Below are 24,277 nucleotides of genomic sequence, written 5' to 3' on the forward strand. Positions count from 1 at the left end.
TTGAGCACGAGAACTATGTGCATATTATGCCATATATTGTATACCTGAGAATTTCCCTGACAATGCAAATTTAGAACATTCAGTCGTGGTGTTAACCAGTGAATCCATTACACGCTATATTTTTTATTTAGAAAATGCCATTGCCATATACAGACCACCTGACAGAGTATGCCTTTTAAAAGTATCTATTCAGGAGAATGGTGACATTTCCATTTTTTCAAGCTAGTTCACTATATCCCACTTCTATTTTTCCCTTTGTGAAAGGAAGTAAAAAGGTAATCAATGAATAAGCTGTTAAGAGAGTGGCAATATCAAGTCTGTTTCACCACATAAAATTATGACAGCCTATTATTGTTGTGATGGACTGGTTCTGGTAATAAGGCATTGATGTAGGGAAAAAAAATCCATCATATTAAAATTTCATTTCTATGGTCTCACTCAGATGCTGGCGTCTGCCCTCAAATAGTATTATCTTTTTTCATCTTAATAATGTCTTTCAGCTTTGTAGACCAAAGAGTTTGCAGCTTGTGTGTGACAGCTTAGAGCTACCCTATGCATGGTATGCAGAATGGAACTACAACAATTCCCATACAATGGTACAAATTAAATTTGACTTTTACATAGCACAATTAAAAGGTTATATTATATTGTGAATATTACAAAGCAAAGAGTCATTGTTGAGAAGCCATTTTGAGAGTAGTGTCCATAGATGTGGTGTGGGGAAGTACGGAAGAGAGTGAAAATGAGCAGACAGTACAGAAGCCAGTGAGGAGATAAACGTGCCCAGTAAATACTCTTATTCATCTGCTGAGCAAATATAAAGACTGTACAATATTGAGAGACTTGTTAAGGGTGTAGTTTTGGGGACCTGAGCACATGTATACAAATCACATTGCAGCAATTTACTAATTTTATGAGCTTGAGAAGGTTATTTAATCTCAGCTACCCAAGTCTATTTTCTTTTCATCTGTAAAAACGGATAGTAATAGAAACTCGCTCATAATTTTGAGCATTAAATCAGATGAACTGTATAAAGCACTTAGTTCTGGCACATACTAAATGTTCAATAAGATGAATTATTATTGATTTTCAGGTTCTGAACTAGATATAAAATCGTATAGGAGAAAATAGCCAGTTTGATGAATTTAAGCCACCGCTCCATCCAAAATAATAAGTGGGCTGTACTCAATAGATATAGTCAATAAAACTCAATAAAAGTTTTTCCTTCAATATGGATCAGAGCTTCTTCGGAACCCCCAACACTGGCCCTTGAATCCCCCATATCAAACCTCATCATTGCTCTAAAGCTGTACCCCTAAAGTCTGACTTCTGACTCCAGACCACTTGGCTGTCTTTGAGTTCAGTCCTTGATCCCTCAAGCAATACCATCACTTTCATTTTCTAAAAGGACTCAATACCCTAAAACAAAGTTCCCTAATCCAGTGGAAACCACTTGTTGTGGTTCATAGAGGCAGTGACTCGGATGACATGACTGTAACAAAAGTGGCAGAATAAAGGAAAGAAGTGTGTTTGGGTTGGGTCAATTCCAGGTCCCTCTAAATCCCTGGAGAAGTTTTAGCTACCTTCATTTTTCTTCATGGACAGAATTTCCATTTTCTCTATCAAAAAGAAAAAAAGACTAATTTGTGCTTAGTGTGTGCACCGTATTTTTCTCCTGGTAATCTGAGATAAATGGTTTCCCTATTTAGGAAGCCTGGCCTGGCTAAATGCTGAGGTTGGCAAAGTTGAACTAGGTTAAGTTTCAGACATTTTCTTCCCTTGGAGCTCCCCCTTTCCAAACAGACTGTCCTCTTATTCCTGGAGAAAAATTTTGGTCAACTTTTAATTTACCTATTTCTTTTCTAATTTAATTTACCTATTTCTTTTCTTTTCTGTAGACTTCTATAGTATCTCTATAGACAGAGACTATTTCGTGCTCTTTCTTGCATTGCTCTGCATTCATCTCTTTATTCGTTCTTTCATTCAACAAATATTTATCAAGCACTCCCTATATGCTAGGAATTGTGCTAAGGCACTGGAATACAACCATAAACAAAGTAGACGGGGTTGGATCTTTTCATAAAGGGAGCTATTTACCAACTTCTTATTGTTTTTTAAAAATAATACTATATTAAATGATGGAAGCTTTATCTTTATTTTTCTAGTTTTGTTCTGTTGCCTTTGAGTGTTTATGCACTTAGATGTGAAGGAAGAATAGGTATGTAGATGTTGTCTTAGCCTTTGGCATCTTTTAAGATATATTTTCATCTTGAATATGTGTTAATTGTCACCTGCCAAATATTAATTACTGTTCTTTGAAGCAGCCCTGGTACAGGGAATAAAGACAAATAGAGTTGATAATTTCACACAGCACCATGAAAAAGAGAGCCATTAGGAGGAGATGAAATTCAGAAAATGACATATTTGTTATAGAGCAATTAAAATTAGATCTCAATATGTAAAAAACAAGCAAACAAAAATGTTCCATCAGAACTCTCTGGACTTATAATGGTAGAGTGGTTTAAGCTCACTTTTGTCCTCCTCTCATATTCCTAAAGGAAAAGACACACATCTCTTTGTACAACATTAACAAAAAGGAAAAATATCCATGTACATGGCTGAAGTTTCAGAATAAGATCTTGTTTATGTGAAAAGAAAACCTACCAATTATCTGGTAGTGTTGAAATATCTTTGTGAGCTGGGGGAGAGTGAGGGCAGCTGGTGTGTGTCTGTAGCTAAGCCACACCCAACATCTAATGATCATTTTTACCATTTCCTAAATTCCTGGAATTTGGCACAGGGGGAAAGATCTTGTTTCTTTTCAACTTTGTATATCCCATTGAGCACAGGACAGGGCCGTACATACCGTAGGTGAGGAAGTGTTAAATTCTAATAGACTCAGAATGAAGTTGTTTTTATATGATGGTAGAATCTATGAAGACAGTCAGACAAGGAGTAATTATCGCTTCATTTACCAGTCAACATATTTACTGGTAATTAGTATGAGACAAGAAAGATACAAGATGTTGAGGATGTGAAGTTAAATGAAACAGAATCCCTGATTTAGAGGTACTCACAGTTTAAGTGTGACCCATGCATGTTAATATAATAAAATGTGGGAATACCAAAATGTAGATATGTACAAAGTGCTACACGAACTAGAGGGGTCATGGACCAGTGCTGCCTGGATAAGTTAGAGAGGGCCTTCAAAGCACAGGAGATACTGGGTTTAGATCTAGAGAGGTTTGCTAGGTATCAAACAAGACAAGGGAAGATGAGCCTGGTTTGTGGGGAAGAGGCAGAAATTGAGGCAGGGAAGTTAGATGGAGGCGAGGTAGGGATGGGTCTGTGTGTGTTGAAGTTCAGACTTTGTTCTCCATGCAAGGGGAAGCCGTTGGGGGTTGAAAGACCAGGGACGTCATCTTAAGATGCCATCAGTCGCTTTTGAGAATGGGCTGGAGGGAAGAAAAGCTTGGAGGCAGCAACAGCAGTCAGAAGGTGATAGCGCCAGTTCAATTAAGAGATGACGAGGGTCTGCCTGATATAAGACAGAGGGACAAGAAAGGAGAGGAGAGATTTAAGATTTTGTAAGATAGGTTTGAGAGAAAATGGCGATGAATTGAATTGTACGAAAGGGAGAGATGAAAGATAAGTAAGAAAAAGCCATCTGGGATTATTTCAAATCCTAAAAAGATTCCCATGTTATGCTATGCTGTTCAAGTGGACATTCATCTGATTAAGGTTGATCTTAGCTAAATTCATTTCCTAATGAAAATCTATTAATACAACAAACAATTATTAGACTGTTTATTTCTGCTATGTGTTGGATGCATGTTTCTCCTTTAAAAATTCAGTGACAATAACTCGCATTATTGAGCTGCAGCTTTGTGTCAGGCATGGTGCTAAGCACTTAGATGTTTCTAGCATCCTCAGAGTCACCCTGGGGTGTGTTATTATGGTCCTCATTTTGCAAATGAGGATGCTAAGGTTCTGAATAACCGATTTCCTGTGTAACTTGCTGAACTTGTCTGAGGTTTACCAGGAGAACAAAAATTGGACATTTCTGACTCTAAAACCCTCTTCTTTTCATTATCTTACTCTGCCTCCTTATGTCAGAATTTCATATACCCAGCGTTTTTAGGATTTTGAAGGGAGAAATATTCCTAATTGGTCATTAAGAAACACCAACTTGTTGACATCCTCTGAATTACTTTAATTGAAGTTTTAGTTCTGTGGATCCTTAATTCTCCTTAGGAAAATGCACATGTTCTTTATCTCACAGCAGTCTATGGGGTTCCATAGGTTTGAGCTCTTTTGGTGGCATCTGCCAAAGATTTTGTGGTGATAACTGCTTTGTAGTTGCCTTACAGGTGATATAGAGCGTAGGAATCACTCTTCCTGGGTTCAGACCCCTCCTCTGTCATTCATTAGCTAGGTGCTTGATTTGCCCTGCAGGCATAGTTTGCCAACCTGTTCTAGAAAGTTCTATTGAAGATCCCCGTGTGAGGTGGGCACCCTTCCAGGCAGGCCTTTACCTACTCATTTACCTGTAACGAAGCACTCTTTACACTCAGGAAATTATTTGTCTCTGTCTCACAAGACTGAGAACTTTGAGAGCAGGAATTGCCTCTTTTCAGACTTTTATAACTTTTCAAGCGTAGAGAAGGCTCATTAACATTTATTGAGTGAATGGATGAATTTCATTAACAGGGTATTGTGCACTGGCTTTGTGATTCAATTGCTCTTTAAAAAATCTGGCCTAAACTGATAAGATTAGTGGAAGGTTCAAATTGAGGCCAGACCAGCATGGATCATAGTTGGGAAACACGTGGCCTCTCTGCCTCGCAGATAACACAAAATGAACATGTTCTACTCCTTTATGTTTGTTTTAAAGTAAGTATTATTCCTACAAAAGAGTACAGCTTTCATAGGCCATTGAAGTGAAACAATTCAATATAAACTATTGTTTTACTTCTTAGAAATGGGATGACTCACGTAACTGCAATTTTAAATTCAGTGATGTGGGGAAAAATGATTTGGGAAGGGGATGTTTAATTGTACGCTTTGGAAGTACCTGTCAAATAGATTATTGAAATAGAAGAAATACCGTAGACCTTTGATACATCCATATAAGACCTCAGTGCATCTTTAACAATAGTTATCAAAGAAGAGTTGATCTGGAGGAGATGGCAAACCAGATGATAGAAAATGATCAAATTTAAGACAGCTCCAATTTCAGGATGTTGTCTGTACTTCTTTTTATTGACTACTAAAGCAGCAAGACTTTGTAGCATCTTATCATATTTTTGTTTATTAAGTTGTCTTGACACATAAAAATGAATGAGATGTCTAAAGTAGCTTTGGATTTAAATTTATTTTGGTATATGTAGGCAGCAAAGTGCCAGGCTATGTAGAGTTGCATGCTGATTCTAATTTGTGATAAGCAATTGATGACAATTAGTTTGAATGTTCATTTCTCTCTCCACTTCAACCTTGCTAGCTGGAAGTTGGCAGAAACAATTCTGACATGTAGTTCAGCCACCACTTTACTACTTACACACTGATCATCTATGGTGCCCCATTTTCTTTTTTCGTCTTTTTTGAAAATTTGGATTATCACATTATATATCTTTCTGATGTACATCATAATATATTCCGAATTCTGCATAGATTACATCGTGTTCACCACCCAAAAACTAACTATAGTCCATCCCCTCACATGTGAGCCTAATCAAGCCTTTTGCTCCGCCCCCCCCCGCCCCCGCCCCCGGCCCATGGTAACCACCAATCCATTCTCCATTGCTATGTGTTTGATTGTCGTTGTTTTTGTCATCTGCTTATGAGTGAGATCATATGGTATTTGACTTTCTCCCTCTGGCTTATTCCACTCAGCATAATACCCTCAAGGTCCATCCATGTTGTCACAAATGGCCGGATTTCATCATTTCTTATGGCTGAATAGTATTCCATAGTGTATAAATACCACATCTTCTTTATCCATTTCTCCCTTGATTATGGTGCCCCATTTTAGAGCTCTCTCTCCCCTAGAAACCTAGAGTGATCTGAGAGGATGATATTAACTTTTGAAATTTCCGTTTTTGCCTCTGCCTGAGTGCTGTTCAGCTGAGTGAATCATTTATTTGAAATAATTCCTCAATTACTCAATTGTCTGTGGTCAGATTTGAGTCTAAGCTTTATTTTTGACATAGCCTGAGGGATCTGAGACTGTTTCCTTTGAAATGGCAAGGAAATGCTTTGCCTTCCTCTCCATTCTAGTTGTCACCACTCCAGTTCAATTCTAGCACCTCAGCCCCGTAGCTCGTCTCCCTTTCTCTGGTTACTCTCTTCTTTAACCACCTGTATATTAATCCTGCTTTCAGAAAAGCTTTATTTATTCCGGAATATTCAATAAATCCTTGTTATGTACATCATCAAGAGCAAACTATTCAAGTCAGCTTTTTAGACTCCTAACATCTAGCTCCATCCTGTCTATCTAACTCTTCCTCTGTGAAGTTTACTTTTTGTTTTTTTGGTCAGGAAGATTGCCCTGAGCTAACATCTGTTGCCAATCTTCCTCTTTTTGCTTGGGGAAGACTGTCACTGAGCTAACATCTGTGCCCATCTTCCTCTATGTTTTGTATGTGGAATATCGCCACAGTGTGGCTTGATGAGGAGTGTATAGGTCTGTGCTCAGGATCTGAACCCATGAACCCTGGGCTGCTGAAGTGGAGCATGCGAACTTAACCACTATGCCACTGGACCAGCCCCGAAGTTTACGTTTTTTTGGTTTAATTTGGCAAACACTTCACTGGGATGTTGTGTGTAATATTCAACAAAACTTAGGAATATCAGGAATCACAGTTATTAAGATATGGTTCATAAGATGATCTGATTTCAGAAAAACATTCTACTCTTTAGAGTAAAGGGAAAAGCAAAGATTGAGAAATGTGATTATACTTAAATGTGTTTAAAAAAAAACTGATAGTGGGGCTGGCCTGGTGGCGCAGTGGTTAAGTTCACACACTCTGCTTTGGCAGTCCAGGGTTTCACAGATTCGAATCCTGGGTGTGGACCTAGCACTGCTCATCAAGCCATGCTGTGGCGGCATCCCACATAAAATTATGGAGGAAGATTGGCACAGATGTTAGCTCAGGGCCGATCTTCCTTACACAAAAACATTCAGGCCAGCCTGGTGGCGCATTGGTTAAGTTCATACATTCAGCCTCAGTGGCCTGGGGGTTAGCTGGTTCGGAACCTGGGTGTGGACATGGTACCACTTGTCAAGCCATGCTGCGGTAGGCATCCTACATATAAAGTAGAGGAAGATGGGCATGGACGTTAGCTCAGGGCCAGTCATCCTCAGCAAAGAAGGGGAGGATTGGCAGCAGATGTTTAGCCTGGGGCTAATCTTTCTCAAAAGAAAAAACCAAACCCACATAATAGAATAGTATTAGGAAATATATGCTTTATAAAGAAAATCTATTATCCCTGGCCAATACCCTTGAGATAAAAACTGTATTGTTCTGGCTGTAAAGAACTATAATAGTATCTTCAACAATAATCCTTATCTAAATGGAGATACGTTTCATTGTTGGAGGGGCATGATTTTATCCTGATCACAAACTTTGCTATTCTTATTTAGAAATATCTTGATGCACTACATTATTACTGAATTAATTCTCTATGTTAGAAACACATTTTCTTCTTTGTGACCTGGGACTTTATTTTTCCTAACAAATTAACATGATTAGGTGTAAATATAAACATTGACCAAAAAAAGAAAGTTGTGTATGTTTTCATTCAACTGTCTATGTCTTACTTTTTTTTTCTTATAGAGAGATTTTGTTCGAAAGATTGATTTTAATTTTCATAGACATGGTTCTTAAAAACATCTTTCTCCTCAGAAGATACTCCTATGGCTGGGATTTCCCAAGTGTAAATGTGTAATAGGAGGACTCACATCTCAAACTGTGTTCCTCTGATTTTTAAAATATTCTATTCCATAGCAGCAAGCCTATTGCTTTAAGTGAAAATTAAATAAAATTTTCTGCAAATTGTGATTTTTTTTTATAGTTGTTTAAGACCAAACTGTGTTACTCTCTGGACGACTCTCTTTCTATTTTTTTTTTGGTGAGGAAGATTCTCCCTGAGCTAACATCTGCCAATCTTCCTCTCTTTTGTTTGTGGGATGCCTACACAGCATGGCTGATGAGTGGAGTAGGTTCACAACTGGGATCCAAACCCACGAACCAGGGCTGCTGAAGTGGACTGTGTGGAACTTTAACCACTCAGCCATGGGGCCAGCCACACTCTCTGGAGTCTTAAAACTTGTTTGTTAAATAAAAATATGCTTTGATAATCATTACTGATGTGTAACCATGTGAACATCAAGAATATTTTTTCAAACAATGGTTCTTAAAAACAAAGTTTATAAACTTGAGTACAGAAAATGTATATGTGCTAAATAATCTGTGACAACTTCTAAATACCCTGAACCAGAGCAGCAAACAATTTACAAAATTATTTCTGTCACCTGCCTTGAATCCCTCTTATGGTCTTAATCGTTGTTTTCCATTTGTCATGGGATTAAGACCAAATTTCCCAAACTTCTCTTCAAGGTAGTCCTCTTATTTTTATTAACTCTTCCTAGTCTCATTTTGTTTTAGCTTTTCTAGGTGGTTTTCCTAAACATTTTCTTCACTTGATTTTTTTGTTCCCCACTCCTAACCCTTGTTCATTCTCCAAATTCACACCCAATGGAAATTGTCCCCCTGCTTTCAGATTGTCAACTCCTAAAAATTTACATTAATTCTCTAATTCCATCTCTCTCACTAAACCTTCTTCACTCTACTGGATAAAAAGGGCCATTTTCTTCCCTTCCAGCTTTACCTTTTCCAAAGCATGCAATTTCTTCTTTGTTCCCTTCTTTTGCTTCAAGGCTCTCTCTTCCTGACCCCTGTCATCCTAGACCCCATAAAATTAAGTCTTTTATTTTCACACGTGGTAAAATTTTACATGTCTTTGATGGGAAACTACTAAAAGATAGTTTAGGTTGCTTTTAATTGGTATGAAGCTTGCCCGGGCAAATGAACCTCATAAGTTCTGTTGATCATGATGATAAAGAATAAATGAAACTAGAGTTTTAAGACTTTAGTCAACATATCTAATCACAGCGTTGGAGTAAGCTTTCACTAACTTGCCAGCAACTAGAAAAATCACAAAGGGAAATAGTTAATGATGTTTGAGCTTCTACTTTGGTACCAATGCTGCTGTCAGTTACACTAAGTTAAGGTTGACTGTTCAGCTCAACATATGCTTGTTTCTCAAACAAAAAATCGCTCTCCCTAGAAAGCCTAAAGCTTTTACAAAATCTGACTTTTTTTTTTCTTCTTTTCAAGATTGGTACCTGAGCTAACAACTGTTGCCAATCTTTTTTTTTCCGCTTTTTCTCCCAAAATCCCCTAAGTACATAGTTGTATATTTTAGTTGTGGGTCCTTCTAGTTGTGGCATGTGGGACACTGCCTCAACGTGGCCTGATGAGTGGTGCCGTGTCTGTGCCCAAGATCCAAACAGGCGAAACCCTGGGCTGTCAAAGCAGAGCGCGAGAACTTAACCACTTGGCCACGGGGCTGGCCCCTGACTTTTTTATAATCTAGACTCATTTATTCAGACAGTGCTTAGTATTTTCTTAGATAATAGTACTCAGAATTTTTCTAGGTGACCCTGCATTCAGGAGGTTACAGTTCTATTGAGGAAGGCAAAGCATTTATATATGAAACTGTCAAATCCTTGGATAAGAAACTGTATAATTAAGTACCAAATTGAGTACAATAGATGTAAATACAGAGGAAGGACGCAATGAAGTGTTTGGGGAAGTTTCATAAAGAAGATAGATTTGGACTTGAGCCCTGCAGGCGGAGAAGAAAGGATGGGAAGCACCAGACAAGGCTCGGTGTTTCTCGATGGAGGTGCTATTGGCATTTTGGCAGTGCGGCTCTTCATTATGAGGGATTGTTCTGGTTGTTGCAGGATGTTTGACATCCTTGACCCTTGAGTACTAAATGACAGCAGTACCCCAGTTACAGTGGTAATCAAAATACCCCACACAGGTCCAAAACACTCACTTGGGTGCTGTACTGCCCTTCGTTGAGAACCACTGCTGCAACACACCATCCTCTTATGGATGGCTCTGATTTTGGCTTTCCCAGGCAGAATTTATGATGCCAGCTAGCAGGAAGTGGAGTTTTATTTATTGACACTGTAACATATTTTAGAAGATGAAGACTTGGGTACATTTAAAGAACAGGTTGGATTTTTCTCTGAAATTATTTCTAAATTTGAGTTTTTCAGTCATCCAGGAAAAACTTTATTGTAGGTTAGAGAAAAAAAATTTACTGTGACATGGGTAAATAATACATAATAAGAAAAAAACTGGGGTGTGTGAGGACAACATAGGCACCAATAAAATATAATTTTCTGAAATTGATGAGTCTCCAGTTAGATCTGAGAATGGTCATTTTTGACAGACTCATGTACCCACACAAGGAAAATGTCTTCATATTTAATCTTGGAAGCCTGTAGTCCCCACGTGTCATTATAAATTGTCTATAAATATACAAATCAAATGAAATCTAATACTAAAACAATACATGCTTATTTAAGAAAATTTGGAGAACACCAAACATTTTGAAAAAGTTAAAAATTATAACTCAATATTATATAACCTCAGTGTATACAGTTTAGTTTCCTGCTTTTTTTCACTTAAAATTATGGGGCTGGCTCTGTGGCATAGTGGTTAAGTTCATGTGCTCTTCTTCGGCAGCCTAGGGTTCATGCGTTGGGATCACTATACACTGCTCATCAAGCCATGCTGTGGTGACATCCCACATACAAAAGAGAGGAAGATTGGCACAGACGTTAGCTGAGCGACAATCTTCCTTACCAAAAAAAAAAAAAAAGGATGAAAGTATTTTACATATGTTAAACTCTTTATAAACATATTTATGATATATCAATGAATATTTGACATGAATAATTGAGTCAATTGTAGTACATTTTTTCTATCATCAGTTCTGTGAAATTTCTCATGTTAAATGAATCTTAGCAAGTAGGCATCATTAATTTTTTTCTTGTCTTTTAGCGGTGGTTCCTAATTTCTTGCATCTCACATCTTGTTGATAGTCTAAGGAAATCAATGAACTCCCCTCAGAAAAAGGCATATATACACATACATAGGAAATTTCCAGACTACGTGAAGACTGTCTATGGATCCCTTAAAGGAATGTAGACCTTGGATTATGAACTTCTCTTTTTCAGCATAAACTTTCTCAAATATGGGAAAGGTCAGCAGAAGAATTAATGGTACTGTTAAGATGTTTGCCACTTGTTGGTCTCAGTAGAACTTAATGATATGAGTGTGCTGTGTGGTGTGTTATTGCCAACTATTCTGTACCCTGAGACCATCTAGAGTTTGTTTGTTCCCGGCCATTGTACCAGAACCTGTTTATTGATGGAACTGACTATGTGGAGTTGGAAGGGATATGAAGAGCCTCTAAGTTATTAACTTGGGCAGGACTGTGGAGTCCGCATTTTTGGAGAGGCTAGAAATAAGGCTCTCTATCTCTGGTCACAGCCAGCTTGCTGCACGCTTGGGGAGCATCCAGATTTTCTTTGACTTCCCACTTTTTCTTCTGGTATTTTTATTCTTCTGTTTGGTGTTGCATCCTCAAGTTAAGCTCTACTGCAACTCTGGCCACAAACATCCATAAGTGGTACTCACCAGCATTTCCCTTCTCATTTTTTGCCCCCTCACTATCTCATCTATTTTATTCCTTTCAATCTAGGCCAGTTTCTGGGACATGAGCATGAAAATGGATATTGCTTTCTCAATACGTGGAGCATTTCTCCCCATCCTATGCCATTCAATATCTGCAGAAACACCCAGAAAGAGATGTTCTCTCCAACATAATTCTGTGCTTCCCCTTGGCTGTTTTATTGCCATAGAAATCTTAACAGATCTAAAAGTCAGTTCACTTTTCTCACTTCCTTGGCCTGAATCAGTCTCTCTTTTTCTTACTGCTACATTGTTCCAATCCCCCTAGACTCAACTGCCTAGTCATCTTTGACACCTTCATCTCACTGGCCATTTGGATCATAGTGTCCTTCTAATTCTTCCTAGAAAACAAATCACTCCCTCCTTTTAGTTTCTGCTACTACTTCCCTAATCCAGGCCGATAATTTATGACCTAGATTTGCATTTCCTTTCTCTATTTTTCTATATTCCTACCAAATAATCCTACAAAACATTACTTTGATCGTATTATGCATGTACTCTGAAACATTTAATGCTTTCCCCACTTCCTAGAGGGTAAAGTGCTTTCAATTGAATAATTATTCAACTAACATGGCTTAAATGCCATTCTCTGTGCTGTATAGGGTACAAATGTAATTTAGATGTAGTCTTTCAAACTCAGTTTAATAGGAAAACCAAGATGTACATAGTTAACTATAATACTAGATAGAAAATGCTGTAAATCTTGAGAGAAAGTTCTAGTGAATTTGAGAGGAGAGAGCGATGATAGTTCCCTCTGACTGAGAGGTGTAACACTGGCTTTTTAAAGCAGATCCCAAAGAATGAATAGGATATAGACAAGGGGAGAAATGTGGAACAGGCTGAGACAGAGAGAATAAAATGAATAAAGACACACTGAGCCAAAGCACGTTTAGGGAAATTCAAGTCATCCTGTTTAAACTTGTTAGTCTTGCGCTGAGGGCCTGAAGACCTTAGCCCAACCTTCTTTCTAGACTTCCTTCCTTCCATCTCCTTCCATGTACCCTTTATCCTAACCAAACTGTCCTATGCTTTCTTGGCTGGCCAATGCCCTTTCTCCATGCCATTGCCTTCAATTTTTTTTTTTTTTTTTTAGTAGGCTTTCTCAATATTTCTTCTAACCAAAGTTCACAGACCATCAGTCTCAGGTCGTAATTCACTTCTGAAGGTATGTTTTGTTTAGCAGGTAATGTTCATTTTTAAATTAAATTGGAATGCCTGAATGTGGGGGACACATGCTCTAGTTCACCACAGCCCCCCTGATTTCTGTTGTCACAATCTTTTCAGTGGCTTTTCTTTTTAGTTCTCATCCAGGCCCTCGTCAACATTTGAATTTGTAATCCCCATGAGCTCATTCAAATCCTACTAAATGTTTCTTTAGTGATTTTCCATGTCACTCTAGCCCATGGAAATGACTTTTATCTTTAAATTCTCTCCTTTCTCTGAACTTAGTCTTTTATGCCCTTCACTTGGAAATTATTTGCTGCTTTCACATATCTCTAGATTTAAATTTGCTTAAATGTTTACCTATCATACCCTTTGGCTAGACGTGTTGTACAAGCTCTCCATGCCCACAAGAATGCTTTGGATTCAGCATGAGTGCGACAAGTATTAGGTTGAAGCATATGAAATTACTATTTTTGTAGGTCTAAATGGTTGAACATTAGCAATTTCAAACCATTCAACATAATTAAAGTCAAACCTGATTTTTTAATTTGCAAACTTATGAAACTTCCTAAAAATGGATTTTTTTGATTGTATGAGTAAAAGTCCATTTACTTAGCATCCTTCATGTGGAAAAATTCAATAACCTTTAATAGAGCTTGACCATTATATTTATAAATTAGAATTTTAAAGTCATTTTAATCTGAGTATATGAACAATAACCGTTATTAACCTATACTTAAAATAGGAAAAATTGCTATTTTTTGAGAAAAGGTATTATCTTAGGAAAATCACTTTATATATATATTTTTTTCTAAGAAGTAAAGAGAGGCAGATATTTGTAGCTGCTGGAGTACTATTGTGGAATCGGTTACCTGAACTTGAATTCTGGTTCAGGACAAGTCACTTCATCTTTTTAGCCTCAGTTTTCTGTTTTGTTGTAGAAATAATAGTGATCATACGCTTCTCACAGGTTTGTTGTGAGGATCAAATAAGATAATACAGATTAAGAGGCCAAGGATGGTGCTTAGTACACAGCAGACGCTCAAGTTGGTTTCCTTCCTTTTGATGTTCAGGCAGGGACGGTCTTAGGCAGAATGCTGGTGACAGTGAGGGTCATTTGTAATCATCAAAGCTATGGGGAATGTTTGCTTTTCTATTTATTCATATTGTACTCATTTGGACCTGCCTAATAAATATCTCTGGCCATGTAGTCAACACTTTTACGTCTTCATTCCACTGTTACTCCCTTTGCTCTAGCCAATTCCATGTTTTCTTTTAAGCTTTGCTTGAAATAGAATCTTCCCCATTCTCATGAGGGCACATGTCCCAGTACCCTGTGCTTCTTTCTCCTTTGTAGCGCTTACCACAATTACAATGGAAAAACAATCATGTACTTCAGTGTTTAATATCTTCTCCTTCACTGGATTTAAAACTCCAATACAGTGACCATGTTGATTTCATCATGTGCCATCACTACAGGCCCAAGCATGGTACCTGGCCCACAGTAGTGTGGCGTTTAAGGAATACACGCAGAATCGGTGACTGACTGACACATTTAATTAGTGAATGTCTACACCTAGAGTGGCACATGCGTAATCAGGATGCAGTAAGAGTCTGTTAGGGGGTCACCTCATGGTAGTTTTCCAGCTATAACCTGTGTCTAAAAGAGGGTACGGACTCTAGTTTATGCTGCTGGTAGAAAGGCAAACCCCGTCTTTAGCCAAACCAAGGATGTGGCCTTTGCATTTAGATGGTCAGAATTTAAAGATTTGCAAATGACTGAAGCTGAAATTTGGAGACTCCTAGAAATGTAAATGCTGCTCAGATTACAAGAGCCAAGTTCAATTGTTGACTCAGATGAGGCAAATTATTTAGTTTATGATTATTTTTTCCTGTTTATGTGCACAACAAACTTGACATTGTGCATTCCTTCCTTCTCGCTCCTTCTCCCCTTTCCTTTCTTCCTTTAAATAAATGGGCTTCTAATAGTTTTACCTCCTATTTTATGTGCCAATGAGATCTAGCTATCTCACATATGGAGAATATAGATGAATGTACATATGTGTGTGTATGTTTATCCCTGTCTGTCCATCTATCTGTATATATGTGCCAATGCTGTTTTCTCTAAAATACTTTATCAAATAAGTTTTCCAGATGGGTTGTTTGAATTTCGATGAGGATGAGATTACCTCATTTTTATCACACAACGTTTGGTTCTTTCCTCCTTTTTTGTTCTAAGAAACTGTTGCCCTGCTATCGTTCTTACAGCAGGCTCTGATGTTTTTCGAGTGGCCAAATCTATTCACATTAGTTCATGTCCCCAGAATTCTCATTTTGATTTCTCTGAAAAACAGCAGATTCTGTTGATCTCTGGGCTCCGGACTGAAAATGTACATTTCCTCAAACTATTAGAGTAATCTCTCCTGGGGCGCTGAAGCCACATTAGGGAGATGGAAGTCAAAAATTCTTTTTTCGTTCTCAAGTTTTAAATAACTTCACTCTGAAGCTGAAGTCTCCCTTGGCTGGTATATATAGAGCCCTTATAGAACTTAGAGGTTAGTAAAATGTGTCTGTAGGCCCTAATATCCTGTGTCAACTGTTCTCTAAGCTGAAATAGGTAAACCTGGCAGGAGCATGGATTAATTTCTGCTTCAGCGTCAAATGACTTACATGTTCCTTAAGGGATTTCTCATACTGTCATTGGCTTTCCTGCATGCATTTCATATTATGAGGCCAAGATAATACAGCAAATGCCACATGTGTACTCGGAGGTTTATCTCAGATATTTTGTGGGGAGGGATTTGTGGCAAACTTTTCTTCTTACTTTTTCAATTTTTATTTCAAGTCTTTCTCCTAGCCCAGACTTAATTTGACTCTCTCAGACAGACGTAATTAAATAGCCAGATTTTATACTTCTCTTGAAAAAAAGAGATGATGCTCTTTGACTTTTTTTATTCCTCTAAACTTTGTGTGCCCATGTGTGTTTCTGTGTGAGACTGTAAAAATAAAAATTATGAAAGGACAAGCCCAGAGGCAAAGTTTTTCCTCCTGGCTCTTCATGTAACTGTGGCTCTTCTTTTTCTCGTCTAGCTTTGTAAGATGGGTACTGCCAAAATCTTCTAGATAGTGGCACAGAAGTCTCTAATGAGCCTTTGATTACTGTGGTTTCTTTGAAGACACAAAAAGAACCTTTGACTTCTTAGAGCTAGAGCTGTCCAAAGAATATAATTTGACAATGGAAAAGTTATTGGAAAATGTAGATGAATATATATATTTTGATTTGTAAATATATTCACAATATACGATTGAGTGGAAAAGCGTGTTACAGCATAGTGTCTAAGGTATGATCTTATTATTATCCAAAGAGAGAGGAGTTATGTGTGTGTGCGTCCGTGTGTGCCTGTGTCTGTGCATGTCTTGCTGAACATGCATTTCAGTACTAATACTGGTTATCCCTGGAGATGGTATTTTAGTTTTTGATGTTGTTTTTATTAACTTTTATAGTAAAAATTGTTAGTAATGGCAGATAGTCTTTCTTGAGTGCTTACTGTGTGTCAGGCATTATGCCCTATCCATTAATTAGATAATTAATGCCATATCTAAACTATTTCACTTCTCACATTATGTAATATACACATTTTAATAAGAAACAAGTCACATTTAGTTAAAACAAAAAAATTAATGTTTCAAAAGAATGCTACCTTAGCCTTTTTCTCATTTGGTCAACTATACTAAAAGTGAAGTGTAAAGGTATCAAATACTTAATTTGAAAATCTGTGGCATTAACATTTCTTTTCATAAAGATTCAAAGTCTTCCTTTTCTATTTCCTTGTAGTTCAAGAAACCTTTTTGTAGATCTGATTTATAGAGGTAAAATAACATGGTTCTTGGTAAAAATGAAGGTGTGGCGTTTAGGATCCTGTCACTTCTTGTCATCTGTGCATCTACCCAAACTATGTCTTCCCCTGAAAGAGATCCCACAGATAATTTCTTCTCTCAAATTAAAGATCAGGTTCTAATATATGATTTTATGTGATCATGAGGATTTAGAATTCAGAAACCATCATGTTTGGCAATTGGCAGCTCTTTGGTATCTGGTTGTCTCCGTTTCATTGGTTCCTGAGGCTGATTAGAAAGCTTCTTAACTAGCTTACTATCCAAGTAGAATTAGGAAAACTTTGCCCTCTTTACATATGCAACCTAAATTTTTAAATATTGGATCTAATTTTCTCCTTACAAACTCATAGATCATTGATCTATTTACACTTGATCTCTTTCCCTAAAAATTTGACTTAACTTGTTCGCAAGAAACCTTGGGAGTTCCCCTGGTGAAACTTGAAACTGGCCCCATATATGGAGGGCAAGGAAAGACTGAACGAAAGAGACAGACTACCCAAGATTGACAGGTGGCAGTTTTAATAAGCAAAGGAACTTACATATGAGGCTTTTCTTGGGCAGTCTCAAGACAAATAGATGTCTGCACCCACTCGCCAGAATCTTCAGTTTATATGGAGGCCTTAACAGGGTTCAGTGACATGTTCAGCTCAGGTGTTCTCAACACCTTATCCTCTCAAGGCTATGTCCTTGAAATGGCTGCTAGCATGGGAATAGTAGACAGAATGTACATTCCAAGGACAGGGAGGGGATAAGGAGCTTCTCCAATTGCCCAGGTCTATCTGTGGGTCAACCAGCGGTCATGTCCTCTTGATGACCTTCTCCAACACAATGCATTCTGGTATGTCGGATAACCTTGATGAACACAGGAATCATCAGTTGAGTAAATGCCATCTCCAAGAAAAACAGCGTACAAATACATTTTCCAATATTCTGATTGTTACTGAGTGTGTACTCTCAGTGCCAATGGAGAATACTATGCTCTTACTAGAAAAGTAAATGTTTGTACTTTGTGTATATGTCTGTCAGTCAAACCACATGGTAAACTAAGGACCAACTGATAGTTATGGAACATTGTCATTTTCTTCAGAAATTTTATAGTTTCCAGGTTTTTGAATATTAAGGTTATCACTGTAAATTAACATTTTGAGTCCTTACTCATAGCTTAAGCTACAGATCAAGTTTATAATGAGCAATCTAGTGTAGTATAATGAGCAATATCATATGGTATTAATTTTCTAGGGATTATCATTACTAACAGCATGAAAATTAATGAAAGTTAGTTATGTATACTCCCCCCAATATCTAATTGACTATTAGATATATCTGTACCTCGATATTGCACAGCTACTACAAAGCCAACATTTCTAGATTTATCCTCGTTAATTCTGCCATCTCAGCTCTTCTGAATGTATCTTCCTCCTGTATTCTCTATTTTAGGCAGTAGTCCACCACTCTTTTCCCTTTTTCCCCAACCAACCCAGAAATCTCAGAGTCATTCTTAGTTCTATTCTTTCACTTGTAACTTCTACATCCAATCAACCACCATTTCTTGTTGATTTTATGCCTACATACTCTAAGAATCACTTAAAATAGCAGATAATCTGTGAATGCTAGTGGAGTGATTGGTATGTTTTTACTGTAGATAGGCTAGTCATTTAATGTGAATGAGTGTTATAGTCTGTAGTGCAATTGGGAATGGCAGGGATTGTGGCAAATGGACAGTAGCCATGTGGAAGTGCAGACTCCATATTTTCAGGCAGTCCAGTATTTTAAGAGAAGCCGGAAATCTGAATCTTTGTGTCAGCTTCTGATTTTTAAATGTAAGCCTCTAATTCAAATAAAAAATATGCCAGGTCAATTAAAAGTCTATGAATCCAGTTTACCCTGTGGGTTGCCAGGTTTAGATCTGTGCCTGTAGATCATGCTGGGTACCATGTTTCATATACATTTAAATTAGTTTTTTTCCTAAGTAGTTATTAAAGAAGTAACTTATTTTTCAGAAATTGGTTTTCTAGATTGCTATTGTGAGAATACAGAAGAGACAAATGTGGAGATATTGTTCTGCCTCATCATATTCTGAAACCATTCTCTGGGACTTCAATAACAAACGTCTATAATCCACATTTAGGGCTCTCCATGTGCTGCTCAGAGCATTTGGATCTTTTCTTTGTCCTTTCCTTTATTAAGGAAGGAGTTTAGTTTCATTCCCAAAATGGAATGGAATATAACTGTGTCCCCATTGAGTTATCTCAGAAAACTCATCATTTTATAATTTCTTGATTACATTTTGCCAAATGGAATAGGCTTCAAAGTCTATTACATTAGGTAACTTTCTATTATTTGAAATATTTTCATTAACTGAAGAATTAGTGCTTTTTATGACTATGAATCCTTCTTAAATGACATTAGGAATCTTTAACTTTTGAATCTTGAGAGATCTTGAACAGTTTTAAGCCTCACTTATCATTCTATTAAAATATTCCTAATATTATGTTCATTGCACAGCATTTGTTGACTGAAATAAATTGTTATATTTAGATACAAGATACTACGAGTTATTTTGTTTGCTGTCTTTTGGACACTCCCAGAAAGCCCTAAGACTGCTAAAGCCTAGGAAAATCATGGCTGAAATTTCAGTGATATCTATGGGAGCATCAAGGAATAGAAAGGCTAGTGACTGGCAGTTTCCATGGCAACAACGGAATTTTCGGGCTAGAAAGATGTGTAGGTTACACCATCAAATGTGCCAGAGATTGGTCTCCATGACGACAGCAATGTGAATGGGGAAATGTATGCTCATGAGATTTTGTTTTAGAAGCCTATTGGGTTATTTTAGAAGAAAATCCTTGTCAAATCAATGTCTTTTCTATTATGCTTTACTTTTTTAAAATGCATAGTCAAAATAAGGGATTCCATTTGTTCTAATATTTTTGAGAAAGTAACATTCTTGAATATCTGTGTTATATCAGGGATCATTGACTTACAAATAACTCCTTTGGCAGCATGTCTGAAATAAAGAGCCCAAAGAATGGAGATTTTTCAAATGTATTTTCTTTTAAATTTCAACATTGATTTCAGGGAGCATTTCCTCCAAATGTGAAGATAGCTACAGAGTTATTTAAACTTTCTGATGTTTCTGAACATAAATCAACCACCAGAATGCATAATCTATTAAAGCTTTACTCCTCTGGCATCAGAAAAACAGGATTTCTTACAGCAGTCATAAAATAGAAAAATGGTCAAAAGTAATTACTACTCAAGTTCTTCCTATGTTTTGATTTGTAATAACTTTTGGTGAGTTTCCCTTATTGCTGCTTTTTGACATCTCTAATTTATGTAAGTACTATAGAAATGGACCGTGCCTTAAGTGTGTCACGTGCATAATTAAGGGCGCATATACCAAGTGTTAGTGAAGCATCGATTCAAGCATAGACATAAACACTGGCCTTATGCCTAAGGTTGAAAACACTTCGTGAACACGTTTTATTTTTGTTTCATGGGCAGATGCTTGTGTAATCAGTTTTTGAGACCTACTTGGTAAGATTGATTTGTTTGTTAGTGAGGAAATGTAAAATTTACAAAACTGAAAACAGGGTTTAGGAAAAGCCAAAAAGGGATGGCATCCTCAGGGCTGGTACTAACTGGGAGCAGGTAGGCTAAATGGGACAAGAGGAAGGAGGTAATCCCAGAACCTGGAGAGAGTGGCCATGGTCGAGAGCCACCTGACAGGAGCTTTGCCTTTTGTAGAGGGACAGAGATAACTAACTTGGAGCAGCCCAACACAACAGGAGCCAAGGGAGGAAACACCCCAACCACTCAACCCTTCTCAGTCTCCTGTTGGTGACTTTCATTGGCTGACCCCAACAGAAGTCAGATGACAAAGAAGCAAATAGATGAAGTTCCTAAAGGTCAATTTACTAGGGCACAGAACAGGGGAAAAGAAGAGTGGAAAATGGATCTGAAGGGGTAAACACAAGGTATCCAGCAGCACCAGAAATGACACATATTTCAAAGTGTCAAGAATGAAAATTAGTCTGGTTTAAAAATATCATACACGTATACATGTGTGTGTACATATACACATATACGTGTGTGTATATTAGTTTGGTTGATAGTGATGTAAATATTGATGTAAAATGTTAGAAATAATTCTTTTTATGCTCTATGAAAGAAAAACAATGTTGAATATTATTAATGTGGGATATTGACTAAAGTCTTTTTTTTGATGAGTTCCACTTAATTGTTATTGATAATCATTTATCTAGTATCTATCTACAGTATATAGTATTGTTTGGGGTTTATGCAAAGTATGCTAAGTAATATAGTCCCCTTTTCTAAAGATCAGTATCATAGAGCTAAAAAAATAATGTTTATTCCCTGCTTTCAGACGAGATATTACATAAACTATCTCAGTGAGTGTTTTCTGAGTAAAATGCATATGCTCATTTCTTTTTTTTTTTTTAAAGATTGGCACCTGAGCTAACAACTGTTGCCAATCTTCCTTTTTTATTTTCTGCTTTTTCTCTCCAAATCCTCCCAATACACAGTTGTGTATTTTAGTTGTGCGTCCTTCTAGTTGTGGCATGTGGGACACCGCCTCAACATGGCCTGATGAGCGGTGCCATGTCTGCGCCCAGGATCCGAACTGGTGAAACCCTGGGCTGCCAGAGCAGAGTGCGCGAACTTAACCACTCAGCCACGGGCCGGCCCCTGCTCATTTCTGAATAAAGATGAACAAGGAAGTATAAAACATGTTCTGGCCTTTAAATCTAATCATTTAATTGAGAAAGAAGGCTGGATATTCGAGAAACTAAAGGACATTAAAAGCAATATGTGATAAACTGAAAAAACTATGGCTTTACAGATATAGAAGTTCTGTAGCTGTTTTGGGGTTTTGTTCTTGTTGTTGTTTTTTAAGATTTCCAAACAGGAAGAATCTGAATACAGTTGGCCCTCCATTCCGCATCCACGGATTCCACCAAGGCTGGATCGAAAGGCTGTGTCTGCGGTGAATGTGTACAGACTTATTTTTCTTGTCATTATTCCCTAAACAATACAGTATAACAACTATTTACATAGGTTTTACATTATATTAGATATTATAAGTAATCTAGAGATGATTTATAGTATATGGGAGGATGTGCATAGGTTACATGCAAATACTATGCCATTTTATATAACGGACTTCAGCATCCGTGGATTTTGGTGTCCTTTGGGGTCCAGGAACCAATCCCCTGTGGATACCAAGGATGACTGTATCACTCGTTTGACAGTTTGTCTGGTACTTTTGCTGGGTCGACACAAGGCAAGCATTTTCTGTTAGTTTTCTCTCACATAGCTTTGTGTGTGGACCTGTTTTTTGTTTTTGTTTTTTTCTGTTTAAATTCAATTGTAAATAACAGTGTACTTAGAGTCAAAAAATATGAATCAAAATCTTGGATTTACTATTTTCTAGTAGTGTGATTTTGATCTTAACGTATTAGTGCCTCAGTTTCCTTATCTGTAAATTGTGAACTTAGAATAAAATAATAAATGGAAAGGTTTTTCACATGCACTTGGCACACGGTAAATTCTATGAATGACGTGGATCCTGTTCTTTTATTTATCAATTAAACAGTCAGTTAGGTTTTTATGGGGAGTTAGAGAAGTAACCATTTTAAAAGGTTGATTAACTAAAATTCTCATTGAATTTTCCAGTCCGTAACTCATGTCCCCCTAGGTGCAACAAGGAGTTCGTTTCAAGGACTCAGTGTAATAGCTGAATTCTTAGATTGGCTCCATACTTAGCTTCTTGTCAATTGTACAAGGATTTCATGTTCCAAGTCTACAGAAACTCTGCATCGGTTTCCTTGAATTCACTGATTAATGTGCAATAGTACACATTTATGAACAATAAGAAAGGTAGACATTTGTTCATGTTCAAACTTGTCCTTGTTCCTAGTGGCACAAGAGCACAGGTCTCTGTCTAGACTTTAGACTACAGAAGACCATGACTTTTCCTACCACCAGCGATGACAACAATTTATTGAATGCTTACTCAATGTCAGACACTGCATTAAGTGTTTGACATACATGATTTCACTGAACTTGAATAGGAACCCAGTAACTCATAGATATTTACGGTTAAATAAACTGAAGTTTTGAGAAATTAAATTACTTGTATCACGCCATGCATCTAATAGATACAAGAAGTGGGATTCAAAATAAAATCAAACTCTAAAGCCATGTTCTTAACCACAACCACAATTTCAAATACTTGTGTTAAATTGCATCCTTGCATTTATTTATTCCTCCATCCGTTCACTCGACCTTGGCATGTATCACAGAGTATTGTGGTGGTTTACCTTCTTTCTCTCCTGTGAGTCTCTGAGCATTCTGAGGGCGGGACTGTGTAGAGAGGTGGTGCTCAAAAACTGTAGAATCACTCAACATTTACTGAACTGGGGCCCTTCTCCAGGTGCTGGGGACAAATAAGAAGGATGAGGAACCTAGAGAGAATATTTAATAATTCCCTTGTCCAAAAACTAAAGCCGTGCCAAATATTAGAGAAAGCTGTGTAGCATCATGAATTGTATGGGTTCTGAAATAGACATGCCTGTACTCACATCTTACTTTGCTTGTTTATTGAGTGAATTTAACTTCTCTGAGCCTCCATTTCCTTGTGGTAAGTTGTGGTTAATAGTGTTTATGTATTTATGTTGTTATGGGCATTTGTTGTTATTTGCTGCCAAATATAAACATTCAGTACATGGTCGTTAGTAATAAGAATACACTTTAGTGCCTGGGCCAGCCTGGTGGTGTAGAGGTTACATTCATGTGCTCTGCTTTGGCAGCCTGGGGTTTGCAGATTCAGATCGTGGGTATGGACCTAGCACTGCTCGTCAAACCATGTGGTGGCAGCATCCCACATAAAATAGAGGGAGATTGGCACAGGTATCAGCTCAGGGCCAATCTTCCTCACACACACACACAAAAGATCAATACTTTAGTGCCATCTGTTTTTCAATCCAGCCACAGATTTTTTTTCAGCTTTGAACTTGGCGGTTGCCTGGAGTCCAGCTTAATCACAATTTGAAAGTCTTAATGACACACGGGCCTTACCAAGTCATTGAAATGGCCAGGTTCTGACTTACGCATACTTAGGGAGCCCTTATTTCCCCTGCTTTGTGATTTCCAGGGATGTATTAACCTGCTCTCTTCTACCTCTGTGGTTTTGATTATATTCACCCTATGTCTGGGAGGAATCCTCTTCTCTGTCCCCCTCCATCTGAATGTCACTAGCTCTTTAAGATTTAATTCCTATTTTGAGTCTTCCACAAAGCCTTCCCTCTTCTCTAACAATTGTTGATGTCTGAGTGTTCTAGGCTCTACAGCACTGTTTT

Source organism: Equus przewalskii, chromosome 22 (assembly GCF_037783145.1).
Source record: "Equus przewalskii isolate Varuska chromosome 22, EquPr2, whole genome shotgun sequence".
Classification (NCBI taxonomy): Eukaryota; Metazoa; Chordata; class Mammalia; order Perissodactyla; family Equidae; genus Equus; species Equus przewalskii.